Source organism: Macaca mulatta, chromosome 4 (assembly GCF_049350105.2).
Source record: "Macaca mulatta isolate MMU2019108-1 chromosome 4, T2T-MMU8v2.0, whole genome shotgun sequence".
Lineage (NCBI taxonomy): Eukaryota > Metazoa > Chordata > Mammalia > Primates > Cercopithecidae > Macaca > Macaca mulatta.
The window spans coordinates 153,124,053-153,146,793 of record NC_133409.1 but is presented as its reverse complement, the minus strand read 5'-3'; the positions used below and the strand labels follow the sequence as shown (position 1 = coordinate 153,146,793).

Here is a 22,741-nt window from a genome sequence, read left to right as displayed (position 1 = left end):
CATATGTAATATTTTTTTAAAAAGTAGATTGCTTCTTTTGAGTGTGGTGCTTTTTAACCAGTCCCCTCTTGATGGGCATTTGGATTATTTCTTTCAGAGAACAATTTTGCATCATGTAGCATCATGTGGAAAAAGTGCAGTGACCCCACTCCCACATGCATATCCTAGGGGAGCTCACATATCCCTGAGAGCAGGAGGCAATGTCCCAGGATGTTCATTGCAGTGAGGTCTACAGTAGAGACAACCTAAAGGTCAATGAAGAGGGAAAGAGATAAATTATACTATATTCCTCCCATGGAATACTATCCAGTAATGAAAGCAAATGAACTATTTGTATAAACATAGATTCATGTCATAGAACATGTTAACTGAAAAAGCAAGCAAATGAATGATAAAATTAGCAAGAAACAATTTCTAAGAAGTCTAACAGCAAAGCCAGGCAAAGTGGTGTACACTTGTAATCCTAGCACTTTGGGAGGCCATGGTGGGTAGATTGCTTGAGTTCAGGAGTTCCAGATCAGCCTGGGAAACATGGCAAAAACCCCTCTCTCCAAAAAATACAAAAATTAGCCCTGCATGGTTGAGCACAGCTATACTCCCAGCTACTTGGGTGGCTGAGGTGGGTGGATCGCTTGAGCCTGGGAGGTTGAGGTACAGTGAGCTGTTTTTGCGCCACTGCACTCAAGCGTGGGTGACAGAGTGAGACTCAGTCTAAAAAACAACTCTAAAAGACTTCAAACAAAGAGATTTCCTAACACTTAGTACAAATATAAAGGCATGCACCACATTCAAGGCACACATCCTCCTGCAATTCTTGCTTTGCTCAGTACAGTATTGACTGAAGCACATGCATATCAGAACTGTGAAAAATCAAGGCTATCGACATACATTTCTATCATTCTTCTGTGTATACTACATACAGCCAATAATATTAAAATGTCACCAATTGACAAACCTGGGTGGTGCCTTCAAAAAGATTTTTTTATAACTCTCTATTCTTTCTTCCAGCTACAATTACTTTGAATTAATATTTGTGAAGTGAATCCACAGGAACCGAGCAAAATAAGAAAAGAGTTATTGAGTGTGAGGAAAGCTGTGGAGAGGTACAGACAGATGGAGAGATGACAATACCGAGTATGTCAATGACCTTCACAGTAACAGACCTTTTGGAGGAGAGTGAGCTGGAGCCAGAATGAAGTGGATAGAATATAAAGAGGGATGAAGGGGTGGGGACTTCAGGGAGCAAATATGGGGTTGGGCAGGTTAGACTGGGAAGTGTGGATGGATTCTGGACGTTCCGTTTTTGGTCTAGCACCTACAGAAAGAGAAATCACGTTTATTTAGCTCCTTCCACAATCTTTAGAGAAATCTTCTGAAACATTACAAAGAAGATACACAAACGGCCAACAGTCATCTGGGAAAAATGCAAAGTAAAACCACGGTGAGAAACCCCTAAGTGCTTATTAGAATGGCTGAAATTTCTTTCTTTTTTTTTTTTTAATTATTATTATACTTTAAGTTCTAGGGTACATGTGCATAACGTGCAGGTTTGTTACATATGTATACTTGTGCCATGTTGGTGTGCTGCACCCATCAACTCATCAGCACCCATCAACTCGTCATTTACATCAGGTATAACTCCCAATGCAATCCCTCCCCCCTCCCCCCTCCCCCCTCCCCATGATAGGCCCCGGTGTGTGATGTTCCCCTTCCCGAGTCCAAGTCCAAGTGATCTCATTGTTCAGTTCCCACCTATGAGTGAGAACATGCGGTGTTTGGTTTTCTGTTCTTGTGATAGTTTGCTAAGAATGATGGTTTCCAGCTGCATCCATGTACCTACAAAGGACACAAACTCATCCTTTTTTATGGCTGCATAGTATTCCATGGTGTATATGTGTAGAATGGCTGAAATTTCAACGATTAATAAATATAAATGTTGGCAAGGATGTGAAGCAGTCTCATCCATTGCCTATAAGAATATGAAACAGCCACTCTGAAAATCAGTTTTGTATCATCTGATAAAGTTAAACAAGCTAGTACTCTATGGCTGGCATTTCCACTCCTAAGTATTTACTCCAGAGAAATAAAGTTATGTCCAAGAATTCCTGTACAAGTATTTCCATAGTTCCTTTATTTGTAACAATAAAATAAAGAGAATAGCCCCACAATGTACAAAAAAAAATTGTGATTCAATCATACAATGGAATACTACCAGCAATAAAAATGAATGAACTACTGATACAACAACCTGGGTGGATCACATAGATATTATACCAAGTGCAAAAAGCCAGACACAAGGGAGGCCACATGGCATGAGTGGATACGTATGAAGTTTTAAAACAGGAAGAACTACTCTGTCATGATAGTCATCAAATCAATGGCTGCTGGGCAAAGGGGGGCTAGGTTGAATGCAGAATAAAGAGAACTCTGTGTATCTGGATAGTGGCATGGGTGATATGACTGTATTTGTCAAAATTCATTGATGAATTTGATACAGATCTGATCATTTCAGCATATGTAAATTTTACAAGTTTAAAATGCATACAATAAAAATTTAAATGTTAGTAATAAAAAAGAGTAATTGAAAATATTAGCAAACAAATCCAATAACAGATCCAAACAATACACCATGATCAAGTGAGTTTTATATCAGGGATGCAAGGATTGTTTGACATATGTGAATAAAAAAAAATGTGATATACCACATCAACAGAATGAAGGACATAAACTGTATTATCATCTCAATAGATGCAGAAAAAGCATTTGGTGAAACTAAACATTGCTTCTTAATAAGAACTCTCAAAGGAATTCCTTTGACAAAGGAACCAAGAATATACACTGGGGAAAGAACAGTGTCTTAAATAAATGGTGCTGGGAAAATGCTATCAGATGCAGAAGAATGTCACCAGACCCCTGTCCCTCACCATACACAAAAATCAACCCAAAAGGGATTATAGACTTAAACGTAAGACCCAATACTATAAAACTACTAGAAGAAAACATATGGGAAACACTAAAGGACATGAGGCTAGGCAAAGATTTTATGGCTAAGACCTCAAAAGCACAGGCAGAAAAAGTAAAAATAGACAAATGGGACTATACTAAGCTAAAAAGCTTCTACACAGCAAAGGAAACACCCAACAGAATGAAGAGATAAGCTGTAGAATAGTGAAAATATTTGCTATAAGTATTCACCCAACTAGTATATTCATCCAATTAGTATATTCTAGACTAATATCTAGAATATGCAAGGAACTCAAAACTTAGCAGTAAAAAATACAAATAATCCAATTAAAAAGTGGACAAAGGATCTGAACAGGCATTTCCTAACAGGAGGCATACAAGTGGCAAACAGGTGTATGAAAAACACCCAACATCACTAAATACCAGGAAAATGTAAATCAAACTACAATGAGATATATCTCACCCTAGTTAGAATGGCTATTATTAAAAAATAAAAAATAATACATGCTGGTGAGCACGTGGAGAAAGGGGAACTGTTATTCACTGTTGGTGGTAATGTAAATTAGTGCAGGCATTATGGGAAACAGTAGAGTGATTTCTCAAAAACCTGAAACTATTAATGGAACTACTATCCCATGCAACAATTCTAATTCTGGGTATTTATCCAAAGGAAATGAAATCAATATATGAAAAGAGTACCTGCACGCCCATGTTTATTGAAGCACTATTCACAATTGCAAAGATGTGAAATCAATGGGTGAATGAATAAAGTAACTGTAGTATATACACAATGGAATGCAATTCAGCCATTTTAAAAAGAACGAAATCCTGTCAGTTGCTCCAGGATGGAACCAGAGGTCATGTTAGGTGAAATAAGCCAGGCAAGGAAAGACAAATATCACACATTGTCACTCATATATGTGAGCTAAAAATGTTAATCTCGTGGAGGTAGAGTGTAGAATGACAGTTACCAGAGGTTGGGAAGAACGTAGGGGTGGGAAGATGTAGAGAGGTAGATTAATGGATACAAACATTCAGTTATACAGAAAAAATAAGTTCTAGTGTTCTAGAGCACAGCAGGCCAACTAAAGCTAACAAAAATATATATTTCAAAATAGCTAGAAGCGTGGATTTTAAATGTTCCCAATACAAAGAAAAGATAAATGTTTGAGGTGATGGGTTCCCCAAACACCCTGAGTTGATTATTCCACATTCTGAGCATGCATCAAAGATCACATGTGCCCCATAAACATGTGTAAATGTTATGTATTACTTTAAAACAAACTCAACACAATATGGGACATTTTAAACGGTACAAAAATAATGAGCATATTAAAAATTTGGCAAATATTTTCTTTTTATTAATATCAGCTTTTATCTTTTGTAAGTCCCAGGAGAATGAAGCCGATACAGCATCAGAAGAGGTGGCTCTCCTGAGAGAATCTTCTTCCCAGTTAAAAAGACAGAAACAGAATTCCTGGAGAAAGTAAGACTTTGGAGAACTGCATACACCTCTTCTTGGTGTCTGGGATTACCCAGACTTAGGGAGGGTTCACCTTCTGGGAAAAACAAAACTTTGCTTCTTGTCCTTTTTTGTTCTTACGGCAAGACCAAAATTTCAGAAAACCAAGATGAAGCACCAAGCTAAAGGGATGTACTCTCTCTCTCTCTCTCTCTCTGTTTTTTTGTTTTTGTTTTTGTTTGTTTGTTTGTTTTAGAATATCCACTACCAAGGATGATCCACTCTGTTATGAGATGAATTGTGTCCCTCCCCAACCAAAATTCATATGTTGAAGTCCTGTGTTGAGAAGACAGAAGTGGCTGTCTACAAGTCAAGGAGAGAGGCCTCAGAAAAAAGCAACTCTGCAGCACCTTGACCTTGTACCTGTAGCCTCCAGAACTGTGAGACAATACATATTTATTATTGTACTCACTCAGCCTGTGGTACTTTGTTATGGCAGCCCTAGCAAATCAAAACAGAAGTATTACCTTTTCTACCCGGTCCTATGTATCAACATGTGATTTTTTTAAGAGTATGAATTGCCTGGGATTCCAAAACATAGAGTGAGTCAATGGAAAATGGATGATATAGGGTCATTTCCAAGCCTTTGTGAGTTTCCTGGCCACCACACGAACATGGATGTGTCCCCAATTCTTTTCAGTTTCACCCAGATGAAAAGTTGTGTACATATGCTGACATAGAATTACAAACTGTATTTAATTTATTTGAGATATTGAGTGAAATAGTTTGTCTTTATTTTATAGAAAGATGATGAACAATCATAATTACTAAACTAAAGAGACTTTCTGGCAGGGGATTGCAAGTATACTATGTTTTCTCCTAGTTTTAAGGTACATTTTCCTAATTTGCCTAGGAGTAAATGTCATCACTGATTTTTTCCTCCACATTGATCACTTGGTCCTCCCTGCATTTCAGTAAGGTTGCTAGAACGGAGGTGTTTGTCCATGATTCCCAGAAGAATCAAAGAGGCCCTAGGAGTAGAGAGCTTCTCCTGCGGTCACACAGCACGTGAGCGGTGGAGCAATGACAAGCACGTGGCTCTCCAGGTCCCTAGTCCAGTTTTCTGGGTGCCATGAGAATTCCAGCCTTTGGTTTCTCTTACATGTGGTTCATTTCTGAACCTGAGAAGAAGAATGAACCTCAGGTGACTAACATTTTCTGTTGTTCTGCACTTGTCTGAGAATGACCCCAAAAGATGTTTGAAGATTAATTCTTTGGCTACCAACCTATTTGGCCAAGTCATGGACATGGAGCAAGTGAAAACTGCCTTTACCTATGACTTGCCTGAAGATTCTGAGACCCACGTGAATCAGGTAAGCTTCATACACAGAGGGACACTCACTCTCTTACCTGCTTATTTTCTGTACCTTTTCACATTTCACATACTCATCCCTCCCTCTGGGTGTCTTCCTACTTTGGGGTCTTCTGCCTCCTTCCAGGTGACTAGAGTAGACTCGTTTGGAATAGGGCTTGGCCATCACACTTGTGTCAAATGAGAATGATGCCTGGATCCTCAGTGATGGGCAGCATTGCTTTGAGGTCAGTGATAGTGAGATGACTGATGAGACAGACGTCTCTTCCACAGCAAGTGCTGATCTCATGAAACCCTTAGGTCCTCCCTGTTCCTTAGTGTGTTTGTCTTCAATCTCATCACGTCGGTCATGGGCATCTGTTGCATAATGGACACTTGACTGGTTCATGCCCCCTGGCCTTTGATGCTGTGTTGGGATGTTTTCCTGGCCTCTGTGTGGGATCTCTGTCTTCCCTCATCATATTACATCTCATGCCCCATCCCTAAGTCCATCCTCTGAACCCACGCAGTACACCAGCATCCGCATGTGTGCTGTGTGTTCCTGCCCGGCTTTGCCCTTTTCATGCCTTATTCTCACTGTGCCATGTTTCCTTCTCAGTTGAACAGATGCGGTAGGATACTCGCTCATTCTGGAATGTGACCATCTGCCCTTCAGGAGAGGACAGCAGGGTAGGGGTAAAGGAGACCCTGTTGCCCCCACCCCTGACAGCCTCCACTCCCACCCAGAGCTTCACTCTTCTGCATCAGCCCCACTTCTGAACCCCCATTACTGATTGTCAGAATTTTTAACACTACTAAACATGAAACACAAGCGCATCTGCATTATGTGTGGGTGCTCTTCCGTTTTATTGTATTTGGGGTGAGGTTATTTCAGGGAATGGTCCAGAGTAAAATTCTTTTAAGGCCTGGGTGCCCTGCTGTGAGGTGAAAGGAGGATGGAACTAAGACTGCAGAGCCCTGGCTCCCCCATTACCTGCCAATTGTCGGCCCTTTGTTGGGGTCTCTTCTGCTTTATCTGGCCTGAAAGAGACTCAGATGTTTCTGATCCCAGGGTTCCGGGGGATGGTGCGCAGTATTTCCATGGATGGAGGGTGCTGTGGGCACTGGTGGGAAGCTTGAGTGTCTCCTCCCAGACTCCACTGGTACCTCCTCATCTGTTCCTTCAGCTTCTGGACCTTGAGCACCAGAGCCTGGGCCCCTGACCCCCTTCTGCCCTTCCACCAGGGCCTGGTCCAGCTCCACCTGCTGCTCCAGCAACTCCACAGCTTGGTCTAGATCAGCTGTGTGGGGGGTTCAAGGCCCTGGTGAGAGGGAGTGGTGAAAGGAGCATCAGCCAGGGCAGGGGGCTGAGGCCCTCAAAACCTGTGTTGCAGGGTCAGCTCTAAGGGAGGAATTCTACCCCCCTTTTCCTTTTTCTAGCTCATTAGCTTAAGGCCCCTGTACTGAGAAGCCCAGCGAGCTCTTTGCCTTGGGCATAGGCCTCTGGGGGGCAAATAGAGTTTCCTGGCTCAGGGAGTGTAACTGAATTCCTTGAACAAGGATATGGGGTCACTGGGAAGAGAGGACCGGCTGTACCTCCCTGCTGAGAAATAATTAACTGTTAGATGAGGGGGAATTCCTGTTCAGTGACTCTATGGTCTATGCTGCTCTGGAGGGGGCGGGGAGAGGGAGCCATGAGGTCTGGGCTGAGGTGGGGGTGGGAAGGAGCTGAGAGCTGAGAGCTATAACTAGGCAAGGAGCTGCAGGGGTGAGGTTGGTGCAGGGTGGGATTTAGAGGATACTCCCCGGACTCCTGTGCTGATCCCCTTCACATCCTCCACCCCCACCCTTGGTGTCCGTCAACATGTGAGGGTGACCTCATCTTCCCACTGCCCCTGGAGCTGTTCTGCTCTTACGTGTTTGCCTTGGGGTTTCCAGAGCAGCAACTTTGTGAGTCCTGGAGTGCTAGGGACCAGGAGGGCAGGAGGAGGTAAAGACAATAGCAGTAAGAGAGCCTTGAAGAGGGAAAACCATGGTGTGTGAGGCAGGGAGCAGTCTGAGTTGCCCAGAAGACAGTCGGAGACCGCTCTCTCCAGGCCTTGGCTTTACTTCAGTGCCTGGCCCTGCATAGGCCCCACGCCTGCCCTGCTCTGCTGCCTCCACCTCCCTCTCAGCCTGGTCTCAGACACAACCCAGACCAACTCCTGTTTCTGATGTGAAAAATGTTCCTGTCAGTTTAGGCAGAACTTGCTTCAGAGCACTGGCGCCCAGCCTTCCACAGGTCTTGTGTCTGTTTTTCTCGGCACTGTGTTTCTTCTCATGTATTCTTCTGAATTGGCAAGGCAGGAATTACATCACTGGTTTGCAGATGAGGAAACGGACTCAGATGGGTTCATTCAGCACTCACTCACTGGGCAAGTGTCTGTCAGGGCCAACTGTGGTCCAGATGTGCCAGGGCTCTATAGCTAGCTGGTGGAAGGGCCTGGAGGGTTCATATTCAGGTTCACAGATTGAAAACTCATACTGACCTTACTGAAGCACTGGTTCCTGCTTCACAATCCATGCCACAAACTTTATTGTCTTAAGAAGTTGCCACAGCGCCCCCGTTGTGGTCAGTCAGCAGTCATCAACATTGAGGCAAGACCCTCCTCCAGCAAAAATATTAGTATTAGCTGAAGCCTCTGATGACTGTTTGCATTTTTTAGCAGTAGTATAATGATAAATTAAGGTATGTACATATCTATTTTATACATAATGTTATTGTACACTTAATAGTCTACAATAGAATATAAATATAATTTTTATATGTACTGCAAAACCAAAACAATTGTGACTTGTTTTGTTGGCATGGTCTGAAACCAAATCTGCAATAACTCTGAGGTATGTCTGTAATTTCCCTTTCCCTCTTCTTGCTGGCCCAGAATGACCTTGTTTCTTGTCCCTGTCTAGCCCTGCATGCTGTAGGGGTTTGCTTTCTCTGGTAGGTCTGGACACTTTGTATCCCTTGCAATCTAGGCTCTTGGCTTATGACACTGGCACTAGCCTCAACCTCTGTTGGACTAGTGAGCCTCCCTCCACACCTCCTGAACTAGAACCGAAGCTCTGTGCACACACCATTCACACGGGTCTGTATAGAGATGTCGGCTTCCTGCAGAGTGTTCTGAAAGGGTGTTCTGTTGTGACTGGAGGGCATAGCCACAGGTCTCTGGGCAGAGGTGGCTCAGAAAAGAGTAGATGACCCCAGTTTTGGTCATCTGGGAACAGGAAGATCCTGAGACAAAAACCCATGCCTTAGACGACAACACTGCCCCAAAGCTGGCAGCAGCTAAACAGCTTGCTATCTGGGACATCACTCTGCACTGGGGAGCAAGATGGCCTCTGCCATGGTGTAGCGGTCCAGGAACCAGGCCGGGAGGCCTTCCTATGGGTCAGTGCTTCTCACAGTTGGGAGCTAAATCACCTTTAGATGAGGCCTAAGACCTCACGTTCCTCACTAGCTGACTTATTCCCACTCAGTGGAAAAAGAACTCAGAACCTTCGCAAAATTTTAGGAGAGAGAAACTTTCCCTCTTGTCTCATAGTGCTAGGGTTATGTATGACTCATGCGTGAATTGCAATGTGTACATGGCTTACAGTCTTAATTATTAGACTATAAGAGGCCCAAACTACTGTTATTATAGATCTGTAAAACTACACAGTACAAAATTAAACAATCCACAACCAATTAACATTGGAGATAAATTAACTCCATTTGTAAATTTAAAACAAGATCAACAGTCATTTAGAAAAAAAAAATACAAATGAGACTTTTGCAAGACAGTCTATATGATATGCTAATAACAAAGCTTCATGAAAATGACATTTCAACCATCTTAGTTTTGGCTTTAGGTTATAGACTCCAAAATGGACTAACCCCAAATAATTTACGGTAGGGAGCCCTAAGCCAGAAAGAAAGGTGTCAGGGCAGACCTGGGACCTGGAGTGAGCACATCCCCTCCCTCAGGGTCACAGGTGAATCCTCTAAGACCCCTCCTCCCTCAGACACTCCATCCATCACCAGAAGGTCCACACAGCACTAAGACCCAACCACCTCACTGTCCTCACCTCCATGGACAGAGCCCAGGTGAGAGCCACCCCTGCTCCTCCTCCCTCTTCAACCACAGCCTCAGCACCATTGTCTGCCTCGAGTCCACCAGGACTGAGCTCCTCATGCCCTTTCCCTGTTTGTGTCAGTCACACTGGGTCCCCCACATTCCCTGCACTTGCATCCCCACAAGGCTCCGCACACTCCTATTCTGTCCCCACACCATGTCCCCTACGTAACTCCAGAAATCTTCCCACTGCACCACTTGGAATCCACAGTCCACGATCAGCAAAACCTCCTCATTCTTCTCAGGATATTCCCTCACCTCGAAGCTCTAGCAGGAACCTGGGCCTTCCTGAGGACCCCCTCTGAAGTTCCTCCATATGGGGGAGTTTCCCAGGAACTTGTACCCCTGGCTTCAGAGATGAGGTGGGGTCCTTGCTCCTCACCGTGGTTCTCAGACCTTTCTGCCTCCCTCCTCCCTAAAACCCCTAAGCTGTCATGAGACTAGGCCCCACTTCCCTCACTGTAGCCATTCTCTGTGGGCCCCAGGCCGTTCCTTTCAATCCTGACTCTTGTAGCTCCTGGATCACCATCACCATCTTCAGCAGGGCTCTCTCCTTGATTCTTTGTGACCTTGACATATGCAGATGTGGCAGGCTGAGTAATAGTCCCCAAAGAGGTCCAGTCTTAGCCCTTGGAACCTGTGAACAGCTTGCATTACATGGCAAAAGGGACATTACTCATGTAATGAAGATAAAGGACTTTAAAATAGGGAGATTATCCTGGACTCTCTGTGTGGGCCCAATCAAATCACATGAGCCATTAACAGTAGAGAATCTGCTCTGGATGGAGTCAGATGCTGCAGAGGAGGAAGGCAGAGGAGACACAGCAAAGGGGAGATCAGAGGTTCCCAGGAGGAGGATTGGATGTGCTTTAGGCACCATACGTGAGTGGCAGAGAGAAGTCTCTAGGAGCTAAGGGTGGCTCCCAACAAGAAAGTGGGAAGCTCTGTTCTCTCTGCAAGGAGCTGAATTCAGACAAGAACCTGAATGAGCTTGGATGTGGATTCTTCCCCAGAATCTCCGGGAAGGAACACAGACCTGCCCATACCATGATCTTAGCCCCATGAGACTGTATGGACTTGCAGCCCACAGGACTGTGGCATGATAATTAGGTGCTGTTTAAAGCTGCTTGGTTTGTGGTAATTTTTATGGCAGCAATAGACACCTATACAGCAGAGAAGATTTCCATGCTCCATGGCCTCTCAGGTCCTGGAACCCCTTTCCTTCATAACCGTGTCGTCTCTCTGCCTGAATCTCATGCCCTTCTTATCCCCAGGCCTCCTCATGGCAAAGAACCCCAGCCCTTCCATACTCTCAATTTCACACTTCCCACTCTCTGACCATCTTTCCACTCAACCCTTGCAGGGTAGTCGCAGGCTCTGAGGACACTGACACTATTATTTTATCATATGCTGTGATGTAATATCATGAAACACTCATTGCCTATGTGCCTGCTTTCCAGGTGTGGAGTCCATTCTGTAGTACATCAATTCCAACAATCCTTCCACCCCCTTGGGATTCCTAGTCCAGTGATCCTGCCCTATCCTCCCTCTCCCTCAGTGCTTGGATTCACCTCCTCACCCATTCTGGATTCTGTGGTAAATAATTTCCATCCCTCCCTTGTCTCTCCCTTGTGTTGTCACACTTGCTTGGCAAAACTACACAGCTGGTGGATTCCACCTCTGCCTACACTGCACCGGCCCCATGAGCTGCAGAAGAGCAGCACACAGCACACTGTTCTGTCTACCTTCATGACTCAAACCTCATGGGGAACCCCCACCACGGCCAGCAATCACCGTCTCCGTGTGTGGCTCACCCTCAGCCCCCTCTGGGCCTGGGTGACTTTTACACACCTTCTCTCTGTGCTCACACATCCAACCCTCCTTCTCCATTCTTACTTCAGCTGATGACCTTGCTTCCTACTTCACTGAGAAAACTGAACACATTAGAAGACAACTTTCACAGGTTCCACCACCGTCTGCTCACACATCTGCAGCTGCACCACATGGAAGGCGTTTTACCACATGGGGGATTGCTGTGTGTTAACCATCCTGCTCCCAGAGCCAGTTCCTCAGCTGGCGCCCTGAACATCATCTCTTCTCATCTACTTAAAGGTGTTAGTTCATCAATTAATACCTTTTTTTCCCTCTATCATCATCCCTTTTCCTCTTACTCCAGTGCATCATTGTGGCAGTCATGAGGATGCACATCCCAGGCCCTCAGGTAGAGGAAGAATAATTGATGATGCTCCAGCTGTCACAGCCTGAAATCTATTGTCACGTTTGCTCTGAGACCACACCTGCCTCGGCTTTTTCCTGATTGAGGAAAGCAGGGAAACTGAGGCAGGAATATTTCTACTCTGAAGGCTGACTGAGGCTCCAGGGCTCCCTGCCACCTTTACCGAACTTCCCTTAGCCTGCACAGGGTCTAGGATGCTTCCAGCTGACCTTCCTGCCCTCTCTCCTTCACTGGGGCTCAGAGTTGCAGTGTGGTCTGATGGCTTTCCCAGTGTTTTCTGTCTCTCTCCTGAATTTCTCTCACAAGCATTTCCCTTAATAAGTCCTTGCACATTTAATACTGTATTAGGGTCTGCTCCTGAGTACACCATAGCTAACACAGTGGTATCAAGGGTGATACCACAAAGTGGTATCAAGGGTGAAAATGGGCAAAAAAGGGAATTTGAAATAAGCTTTCCCACTGCCTGGCAGACCAAGAGCATGCTATCTGGGTTAGCTGGGGGACACAGACAGTCTGTGGCACAAGGTGCAGCTGAGCTGCTGTGGGTGTCACCAGTGCTAACCTGAGACGATGTCCTTGTTAAAAGAAGCTGTGGCAGGTGGGGTGATAGAATGCCCTGCACAATAATGATGGAATTGGGGGGAAACCCACAAAGACAGTGGAGTTGGCTGGTAACTTCCCAGCTATGTTGATGCCCTATAAAAGGATAATGAGAATCTGCAGATTGTTCACAGCTGTCACTGGCTACGTGTGAGAGCCTCCACAGTGTCTCATGGAGAGAAGCCTTTATCTCCTATAGCGAAAGGATAGATACCATGGAATAGTAGCTGAAGACATCATTAGGAGAGCCACAGTGCTCCAGAGATGTTTGACACTCAGCCAATGCAGGCCCGTTATAGGAAAGTCAGGGCCATGGTGGGGAAACCTGAGATTCTGCAAATTGGAACAAGATCATCCGATGGGTGCCGCCTGGATCCTCTGGGCATACAGAGGAGGCTCACCCTTCTCTAGCAATGGTTCCCACTCCCTATGCTGGAAGATGCTGCAGAAGCCTCATCCCTGTGATGCAGCGGGAATCCCACTCAGGAGCTTTGCAGGAACCAGCCGGCGTGTCCCAATAGGAGCACGGGGAGCACTTCTGGGACTGAAATTTGAGGGTGTGTGATCAAGGGGTCAGAGTGTCAGGCTGGATTAATGTAAATCCATTGGCTTGGAGGCACTATCTCAGGGCATGAGTTTATCAGACACCCCAGTACTTTGATAAGTGGGGGTAAACCCACTGCTGGGGTGAATCTAGAAAAACTGATTCCCAAATCTCAACAAGGTAGACATATCTTAGTTGTCCTAGAACATGTAGAGGATGGAATAACGAGGCTGAGTGAATTGGGCATGGTGAAGCCCCACCAAGACCATGCTCCACAAGAGGATCCAGACGGCACACCTTCCACCAGAGCCTCAGGAATGTGATGGCGAGAGGGACCTGCATCACTAAGAAGTGTTGGGGTGTTGTCCTCTGCAAGCTGGATGTGATGGTAGTAAAGATGGTCCCAGAGTTGTATTTATTAATATCCCTGGGGAGAGCGTGGCCCTGAAGAGACAAAGATCAAGTGGTGGCAGTGACCTGCAAATGCCAGACAGCACTGTTACTATGGCAGCCTCAGAGGAGTAGCCAAGAGGACTCAAGCTGCAGGGAATGTGGGGAAGGTTAATAGAGTTTGGTGTCCCAGGGTTAGGACAGGCAACTAACAAGGGCACTGGTTGATATTTATGATAATAAAGCAAGAATTGACAAGCAGGAGGGTAAAGATTTTGGACCCAATACAGTCATGATCCCATCCTCAATGCCTAGACCTCAACCAAGATTCAGATTCAGATCCCTGTGACAGACGTGGAGTCCATATCCCTAGGAAGAAGACCCTGTAACCTCATGAAAGTATATGCCGGGACAACTTCAGCCCTTCGGCAAAGGAACCTATAGTCATTTACTCAGGAAATTGTACACTGGGGAAAGGAAACAGGCAGAACTGGGGGGATTATTGACACTGGTTGTGAGGGGACACTGATGCCCAGATGCCCACAGCATCATCATGTCTCCCATTGCAGTGGGGCTTACGGAGGTCAAGGAGTAAACCTGGACACATTATGGCCCACAATGGAACCACTGGATTCACAGACCCAGCCCTGGTTATATTCCAATTCCTTGAGTGCATAATTGACACTAATGCACTGCTAAGTGGAGTCGCCCCCACACTGGGTCCCTAGTCTGTGGAGTGAGGACTCTCATTGTGCTGAAAGACAAAGGGAAACCTCTCTCACTGACCCTATCCTGGCCAAATCAGAAATCATAGTGTGTCCCAGCTTGGGTCCTGTGGGAGATGCGGAAAGAACTGGAGGGGGGTTTGAGTCACACTCCTGGGTAATCTCCCAAGGCCCTGCTCCTGTGCTCTGACACCCTCAGTAGCATTGGTGCTGAGGCCCTGCTTCCCATGGGCTGTTCCCAACCAGTGAAAGGTCACACCAGTGACACTAAGGGAGGACATTTCTGGGAGACAGGGGACTCCTCTGATGACCAGCTGTACCTCAAGGACTCCTCTATGGCCTTGCTTAACTCTCCTTATATTGCCTGTGGTCTAGGACACGTCCAGTAAACCTTCTCTCCTCTGTCCATCATGGGGGGATCACACTCGCATCTTGGTCTGTTGCCTTTCTCAGGGTAACCTGTCTCCCTCCCTATGTCTTCTGACAGATGTGTCCCCTATAAAATGCTATAACTTTAATCTCATGATGGAACTTGCTTTTTGGAGTATCTGGACTACAAAATCATTTTCATCTGCACACCAGTGTCCACTTACTTATTCCAATTTGTAAAATCCTTTTGTTTATTCAACTTCTTCTATCTGCATTGGCACCATTTTGCTGGTATTTGTATTATACTTTTGAGTTTGTCAGTGTTTGTGACTTCAAGTCACTAAATTTGGGGGTAGTTGGTTACACAGCAACGGATAACTCATGAAGCCCTCTTATATGTCCATGATTCTATAGAGGTTAACTACACCTCTTTTATTTCCTCCCATTTTGATAATATTAGCCATACATAGGATTTCTAGTTTCTCAACACCTTTTCTTTATTTTAGTTTCTTTTCTCCTTTGTTCCTTCCCTTTCTCCTTCATTCTGTCCCTCCCTCCCTCTTTTTCTTCTCTATTTCCATTCAACATCTCACCCTCCTCCTTCTCACTCTCCTTTCCTTCCCTTCCCCTCCCTTCTTTTCTTCTTTCACTTTTCCTTCCATTCCTCCTTCTTTCCCTCCCTTCTTTAATTTTTTCCTTTTTCTTATGAAATTTTCCTAAATATAAAATAACCCTTTGTGATTGTGCTATAAGTAAGCATTTTCTGAATCTATGTGCCAAAAGTATAATGCCACAGTACATAAGAAACAAGTAAACAACAGGAAGTTATTAACAGAGTCTGAAGGAAAATGCCTGCTGTAATTCTACTGCCAAGACAGTGACTTTTAACTCAATTCCTTTGTTGCAGTGTTTTCAGAACACATCATCAAGTATTACACATTTATTGTAAAAGTTTAAGTAGTTACAATCACTTTGGAAATCATATTATCATTATCTAGTATGGTTAAAGTCCATACAACGTATCATTTAACCAACCCATTCCTAATCATCCACTCTGGGGGGCTTTCTTACCTATGTGCACAGGAGACATGCACATTAATGTATATGGCAAAAAGTGGAATCAGCCACATATACATCAATAGGAAAATAGTGGTATAACCATAAAATGTAAACCTTCAGCAGTAAAATGAGTGAATGACAGTCTCCCACACCACAAATAACTCCTATACATAATGTGCATCATGGGAAAATAAATGCAGTAGGAATTTGCTGTACAGGAAGCTTAAAAACCAGCAAAACTAACTGATACTTGGTTTGGGCATATATAAATACTTATTACACAAATCTTTAAAGAAATAAAAAGGTATATTAATCACAGGTTCAGGATGGAGTCTCCTTGTACGGGAAGTGAATGGGCAGCAGCCCAGGGGAGCTTTGCAGGTTCTGTGTTTTACACCAGTGCTGGGCACCCTGCTAGTTACTAGATTGTAATTCCTAAACAGAGTTTTTCAAATTAAAATATACCTGTTTTTTATAGAAATGAAAGAGAAAAGAATTTCAAAGTTCACTACAAGGATCCTTAACAAGAACTACTTACATTCGAAGAAAACCACAGAGAACTGTAAGGAGCCACGTGACAGAGAGGACCAGGATGCCATGAAAATGGCCTTGGCTACAAATAGGCCATTTGATCCTTGGCTCACTGGCATCTCTCTAGATTTTCAGTTATACAATGTTCAATTTGCTGTGCAAGGTAATTCCACCTTGCAAATGATTTGATGTTACATTTTACCACACATGAAACTGAATTAAGCTTTTACAGAATTGGAAATGCACATCATTGATCAAAACAAATGAAACAAGAAAAGAGTAGGAAGGAATACCCAGTGATGGAATAGCAAATATGAATGGAAAATAGAATAGGACTGCTAAAAAGAAAAAAAAATTGGAAGCACATAATAGAGTGCTATATGGAAGCATAGTGGTGTCCAAATCACTTCTATCACATCTCATTGACTACAACAACGAAAGATGTTAAGTTCATTATAGAATGTCCACTGAATAGCTAGTTTTTGAAAAAAAAAAAAAAAACTTGTTTCTCAATTCGAGCTAACCATTTCGGGCTACAGCATCAAACCGAAGTTATTGGCATCATGTTAAGTGAGATGTGCTGACCAAAGTATGAGATTCACGTTTTTGTAAGTGAAAAGCGATTTGATTAGGCAATTTTTTTCTAAGTGAATGCAAGTTTATTAGAGAAGTGAAGAAATAAAAGAACAGCTACTCCATAGAGCAGAGATTTTTATTTTTTAAGTGTACGCAAATGTTTAGTGAAGATGATATTTCAATGAGAAAACTGGGGCTTGGGGCATATTTCCACTAAATTTGAGACATCTTAGACAAAACAAAGACTTATTTCCAAGGCATTAGTTTTAAGGGACTGAAGTCTTGGAACTATTTGATCTAGTTACTCTATGTTCTCAACTGTGTTAACTCATCAAAGAGAACACTGTTATATAATAACAATGGTATTGGCAGGAAAAACTCAGAGATACTGTTGTATCTCCTTACTCTGTCTCCAACTGTGTTTCCCTCAGTACCCAAAGCTCTGTGATGTCTCAAACTTTTAATCTTGAATTTAAAAAGAGAAGTTTATCACGGAATTAGAACAAAATTATTTTAAAATTCATATGGATCCAAAAAGAGCTTGTAGAGCCAGAAAAATCCTAAGCAAAAAGAAAAAGCTGGAGGCATCAGGCTACCCGACTTAAAACTATACTACAAGGCTACAAAAACAGGCACATAAACCAATGGGACAGAATAGAGAACTCAGAAAAGAGACCGCACATCTACAACCATTTGATCTTCAACAAACCTGACAAAACAAGCAATGGGGAAAGGATTCCCTGTTTAATAAATGCTGCTGGGAGAACTGACTAGCCATATGCAGAAAATTGAAACTGGACCCCTTTCTTACATTTTACACAAAAGTTAACTCAAGATGGATTAAAGACTTAAATGTAAAACCCAAAACTAGAAAAACCCTTGAAGAAAATTTGGGCAATACCATTCCGGACATAGGGATGGGCAAAGATTTTATGATGAAATCGCCAAAAACATCTGCCACAAAAGCAAAACTTGACAAATGGGATCTAATTAAACAAAAGAGCTTCTGCACAGCAAAAAAAACTATCATCAAAGCAAACAGACATCCTACAGAAGGGGAGAAAATTTGTGCAATCTATTCATCTGACAAAGGTCTAATATTCAGAATCTACAAAGAACTTAAGCAAATTTACATGAAAAAAACAACTTCATTAAAAAGTGGACAAAGGACCTGAACAGACACTTCTCAGAAGAAGACGTACATGTGGCCAACAAAAATATGAAAAAAAGGTCAACATCACTGATCATTACAGAATTGTAAATCAAAACCACAAATGAGATACCATCTCATGCCAGTCAGAATGGCAATTATTAAAAAGTCAAGAAACAACAGATGCTGGCGAGGTTGTGGAGAAACAGGAATGCTTTTACACTGTTAGAGGAAAAGTAAATCGGTTAATCCATTGTGGAAGACAGTGTGGCGATTCCTCAAAGATTTAGAACCAGAAACACCATTTGACCCAGCAATCCCAATACAGGATATATAACCAAAGGAATATAAATCATTCTATTATAAAGATATATGCATGTTTACACTCATTGCAGCACTATTCACAGTGGAATAGTGAATGGTGAATAGTCTTCAGCGAAGACATGGAATCAACCCAAATGCCCACCAATGATGGACTGGATAAAGAAAATATGGTACATATACACCATAGAATATTATGCAGCCATAAAAAGGAATGAGATCAAGTCCTTTTCAGGAATGTGAATGAAGCTGGAAGCCATTATCCTCAGCAAACCAACACAGGAACAGAAAACCAAACAACACATGTTCTCATTTATAATTGGGAACTGAGCAATGAGAACACATGGACACAGCGAGAGGAACAACACACACTGGGGCCTGTTGGGAGAGGGCAGTGGTTGGGAGGATCATTAGCAAAAAAAGCTAATGCATGCCAGGGTTAATGCCTAGGTGATGAGTTGATAGGTGCAGCAAACCACCATGCCACACGTTTACCTATGTAACAAACCTGTACATCCTGCACAGGTACCCTGGAACTTAAAATAAAATTAAATTGAAAGACAAGTTTAAAGAGTTAATGAAAAATAATTACATAAAAGAAGACTTTGATGTTCAAAAACCAGAAACAATAGTTTTAATTTTGCTTTTAGTATATATTCAAATCCTTTGAAACTGTTCTCTTCCAGAGATGCAGCTTCATTCCCTCCCTTGAGTGTGGCTTGGACTTAATGAGGCACTTCTGATATGGACTGGCTCTGTGTTCCCACCCAAATCTCATCTTGAATTGTCATTCAAATTGTAATCGCTACCTGTTGGGGAGGAACCACATGGGAGGTGACTGGATCATGGGGACCATGCTGTTCTCATGATACTGAGGGAATTCTCACGAGATGTGATGGTTCTATAAGGGGCATTTCCCTGCTTCATTCTGCATTTCTCTCTCCTGCCACCATGTGAAGAAGGACGTATTTGCTTCCACTTCTGCCATGACTTCAAGTTTCCTGGGGCAGGCTCCTCAGCAATGCAGAACTGTGAGTCAGTTAAACCTCTTTCCTTTATAAATCACCCAATCTCAGGTATTTCTTTATAGCAGTGTGAGAATGGACTAATACAACTTCTAACTTATAGAATAATGCTGACATAACAGTTTGTGACTTTGGGTGTAGAGCATAAAACTCACTGCAGCTTCCACCTTCTCTCTCTCTGTCTCTGGGATCATGAGCTCTGGGGGAAGCCAGCTGCTGTGCCATAAGCAGCCCTGCAGGAAGATCCATGTGACTGAAAACTGAGGCCTTCTGGGACTAGATAACAAGGAACTAGGCCTTTTCCAACAGTCATGTTTCTTGTGAATCCTCAGCCCCAGTGAAGTCCTCAGATGATGCAGCCCTTGACTGACAACTGGACTGCAATCTTGTGAGAGGTCCTGAGCCAGAAGCACTCAGGGAAACCTCTCCTGGATTCCTAACCATTGGAAACTGTGGAAGATGATGAATATTTGTTGTTTTGAGCTAAGTGTTACATAATTTGTTACTCAATCATAATAATACATTTCACAAGAGAGGATGTATTATTACACGTTAAATTGCATTTGCTCCAAATGTATCATCATCATTATTATTATTTTTGAGACAAGGTCTCACTCTGTAACCCAGGCTGGAGTGTGGTGGCATGATCACCATGCACTGCAGTGTCGACCTCCTAGGGTCAAGGGACCCTCTGATCTCAACCTCCTGAGTAGCTGGGACTACACGCATGAACCACGATGCCTGATGCCTGACTAATTTTCTAATATTTTTGTAGAGATGGGGGTTTTGCCCAACCTGATCTTGAACTTCTGGAGTCAACAAATCTGCCTTCCCCTGCCTTCCACAGTGCTAGGATAGCAGGCATGAGCCACCACATCTGGCCTAAAGTAATTATAAGATATTAAATATGTAATTTAGTTTTAAAAGGTAAGGAGAATTTCCATGGCCAAAGAGGATGTAGTTTAATATCGTTCACAATGATCACTTTACTTGAACTTCAATTTCCAACTATGTTTCAGTTAAACACAAAAGGAAGATCCAGCCTTTGCTGGGCTGATTCTATGACGGCCCCAACAGCCAGCTCCTGATCATTCACCTTCACCCAGTAATTCAACCAACTCTAATGTAGGTGCTGCTGTGAAGGGATTTAGCAGATATAATTAAGGGGCTCAATCAGTTGACTTTAGGCTGGGTTTTTCCTGCTTGGACTGTCCTAATAAGGTGAGCCCTTGAAAGGACTGTGAAACACAGTGTGAGAGGGATAAAGCATGAGGGTTTCCTCCATCATGGGCTTTGCAAATGAAGGGGCTATGGGCCGGGTGCAGTGGTTCATGCTTGCAATCCCAGCACTTTGGGAGGCCGAGGCAGGCGGATCAAGAGGTCAGGAGATCGAGACCATCCTGACTAACACGGTGAAATCCTGTCTCTACTAAAAGTACAAAAGAAAACAAAATTAGCTGAGCATCGTGATGGATGCCTGTAGTCCCAGCTACTCGGGAGGCTGAGACAGGAGAACGGCATGAACCAGGGAGGTGGAGCTTGCAGTCAGCTGAGATCGCACCACTGCACTCCATCCTGGGCTACAGAGCGAGACTCTGCCAAAAAAAAGGGGGGGCTGTGTAGGAAAGAATGCTGGTGGGCACCAGGAATCGAGTGCAGTCCTCCCCGTTCTCTGTATTGACAACCAGCAAGGAACAGGGACTTCAGTCTTACAACTGTAAGAAACCGCATTCTGCCACCTCTCTATAAACATGAAGGTGGATTCAAAAGGAAAACACAGCTTTTGGAAGCCCAGAACAGAGATTCTATCCACATCTTGCCCAGATTTCTGACCAAGGAACTAGAAATAGATAAATGGGTGTTGTTTCGCCAGGGGTGGTAGTACATGAATGAATTGATGAATTGATATGCACACTAGTTACATAAAATAAAATCTTTCTGAACTTTTTCAGTGATTTACACTTTATAATTATCTGTGATACAATTTAATACACTCATATTTCATTCATCAAGTCAACAAAAATTAATTTAGTGCCTATGATGAACCAGGTATCCCTTCATATGCTCACCTGCCTGACACTCCAGAAGTTTCACAAGACCGAGGTGGAAACACCAGAGTGTTTTAGGTGGAGAAATGACACACTCTGACTGAGAGGAGCAGGACCACTGTGAAGACAACAGTCACGTAGCAGGTCATGGGACAGTGCTAGTGTCACAATTCATGAGTGACAGTGCGGTGGGGACTAAGGGGAGAGGAGGGCCTGAGGTATGAGAGGGACTGAGGGAAGGGCTGGAGAAGCAGGCAGTGAGGAAAGGAGCAGAGGGAAGAATTCGAAAGCGGTAGAATTCTTAGGTTTAAATACATTGTTTTATGGATTTTAATATATCCATCTACAGAGCCTAGCAAGGTGTCCTTGGCAGTTGGCCTTTAATACCTTATGTAGGTCTACCTAAAAACTAATTGTTTTCATGTTAATCAGGTTTTAAAAATACTGTGTTCCTACAAAATATACACAACACTTAGAAGTGGACACTTCCTGAAAACAGGCAGTGCATGAGCACTGGTGAGGGGCATTGTGACTGTATTGAACAGTTGCAACTGTGAGGTGAATAGTCTGTACTGTTTGCGGACATACAGTCTGCAAACTGTATGTCTCCTGGTTGCAACATATAGTAACACAGTGTGCTACTTTGTATTGAGGAAATATCCTGGACTCACACAGAAACTCAGAGCTATGGAATGATGGTAAACTTAAAATACGACAAGTGGGAATCACAGATACATTGTTTGCGAAAGTGAAATTTAGGAGCTTTGTGAGTCCTGTTGTAACGCTTTTGGACACATCTATAAATCAAGGGGCCAAAGTCACATTTTTTACCGATTAGATTCATAATCATTCGGGGGTTACCAAGATTCTACTACCCAATGTATTTAATAAACAAACAGTAAACCGGTCTGTATTCTGTCTCATGCACACAGGCGCAACTTTTCCAGATTAAAAAAAAAAAAAAAAAGTCTCTATACCTTCATTCCCAGAGCAAGCTCAGTCTCTGGGACCAAGCTCCGAGGGGTGAGTTTTCTTCTACAAGAGTCCAGGGGGACAGGTAAGCAGTGGGAGGCAGGGAGTCCAGTTCAGGGAGGGAGATTCCAGGATGAAAAGTGAAGGGAGAGGGACGGGGCCCATGCCCAGGGGTTCTCCCTGGTTTCTCAGAGAACCTGGTTTCTGAGCCTCTCTGGGCCAAGACTCAGAGAGACATTGAGACAGAGCGCTTGGCACAGGAGGAGC

The 22,741-nt window shown here is 43.6% G+C and overlaps 1 long non-coding RNA gene across 1 annotated transcript in view; it reads right to left on the bottom strand.

The window, feature by feature from the left end:
- Positions 1-22,741, bottom strand: part of LOC712069 (uncharacterized) — a 241,669-nt gene that overhangs the window by 81,561 nt on the left and 137,367 nt on the right. The gene's annotated exons all lie outside the window — the stretch shown is intronic.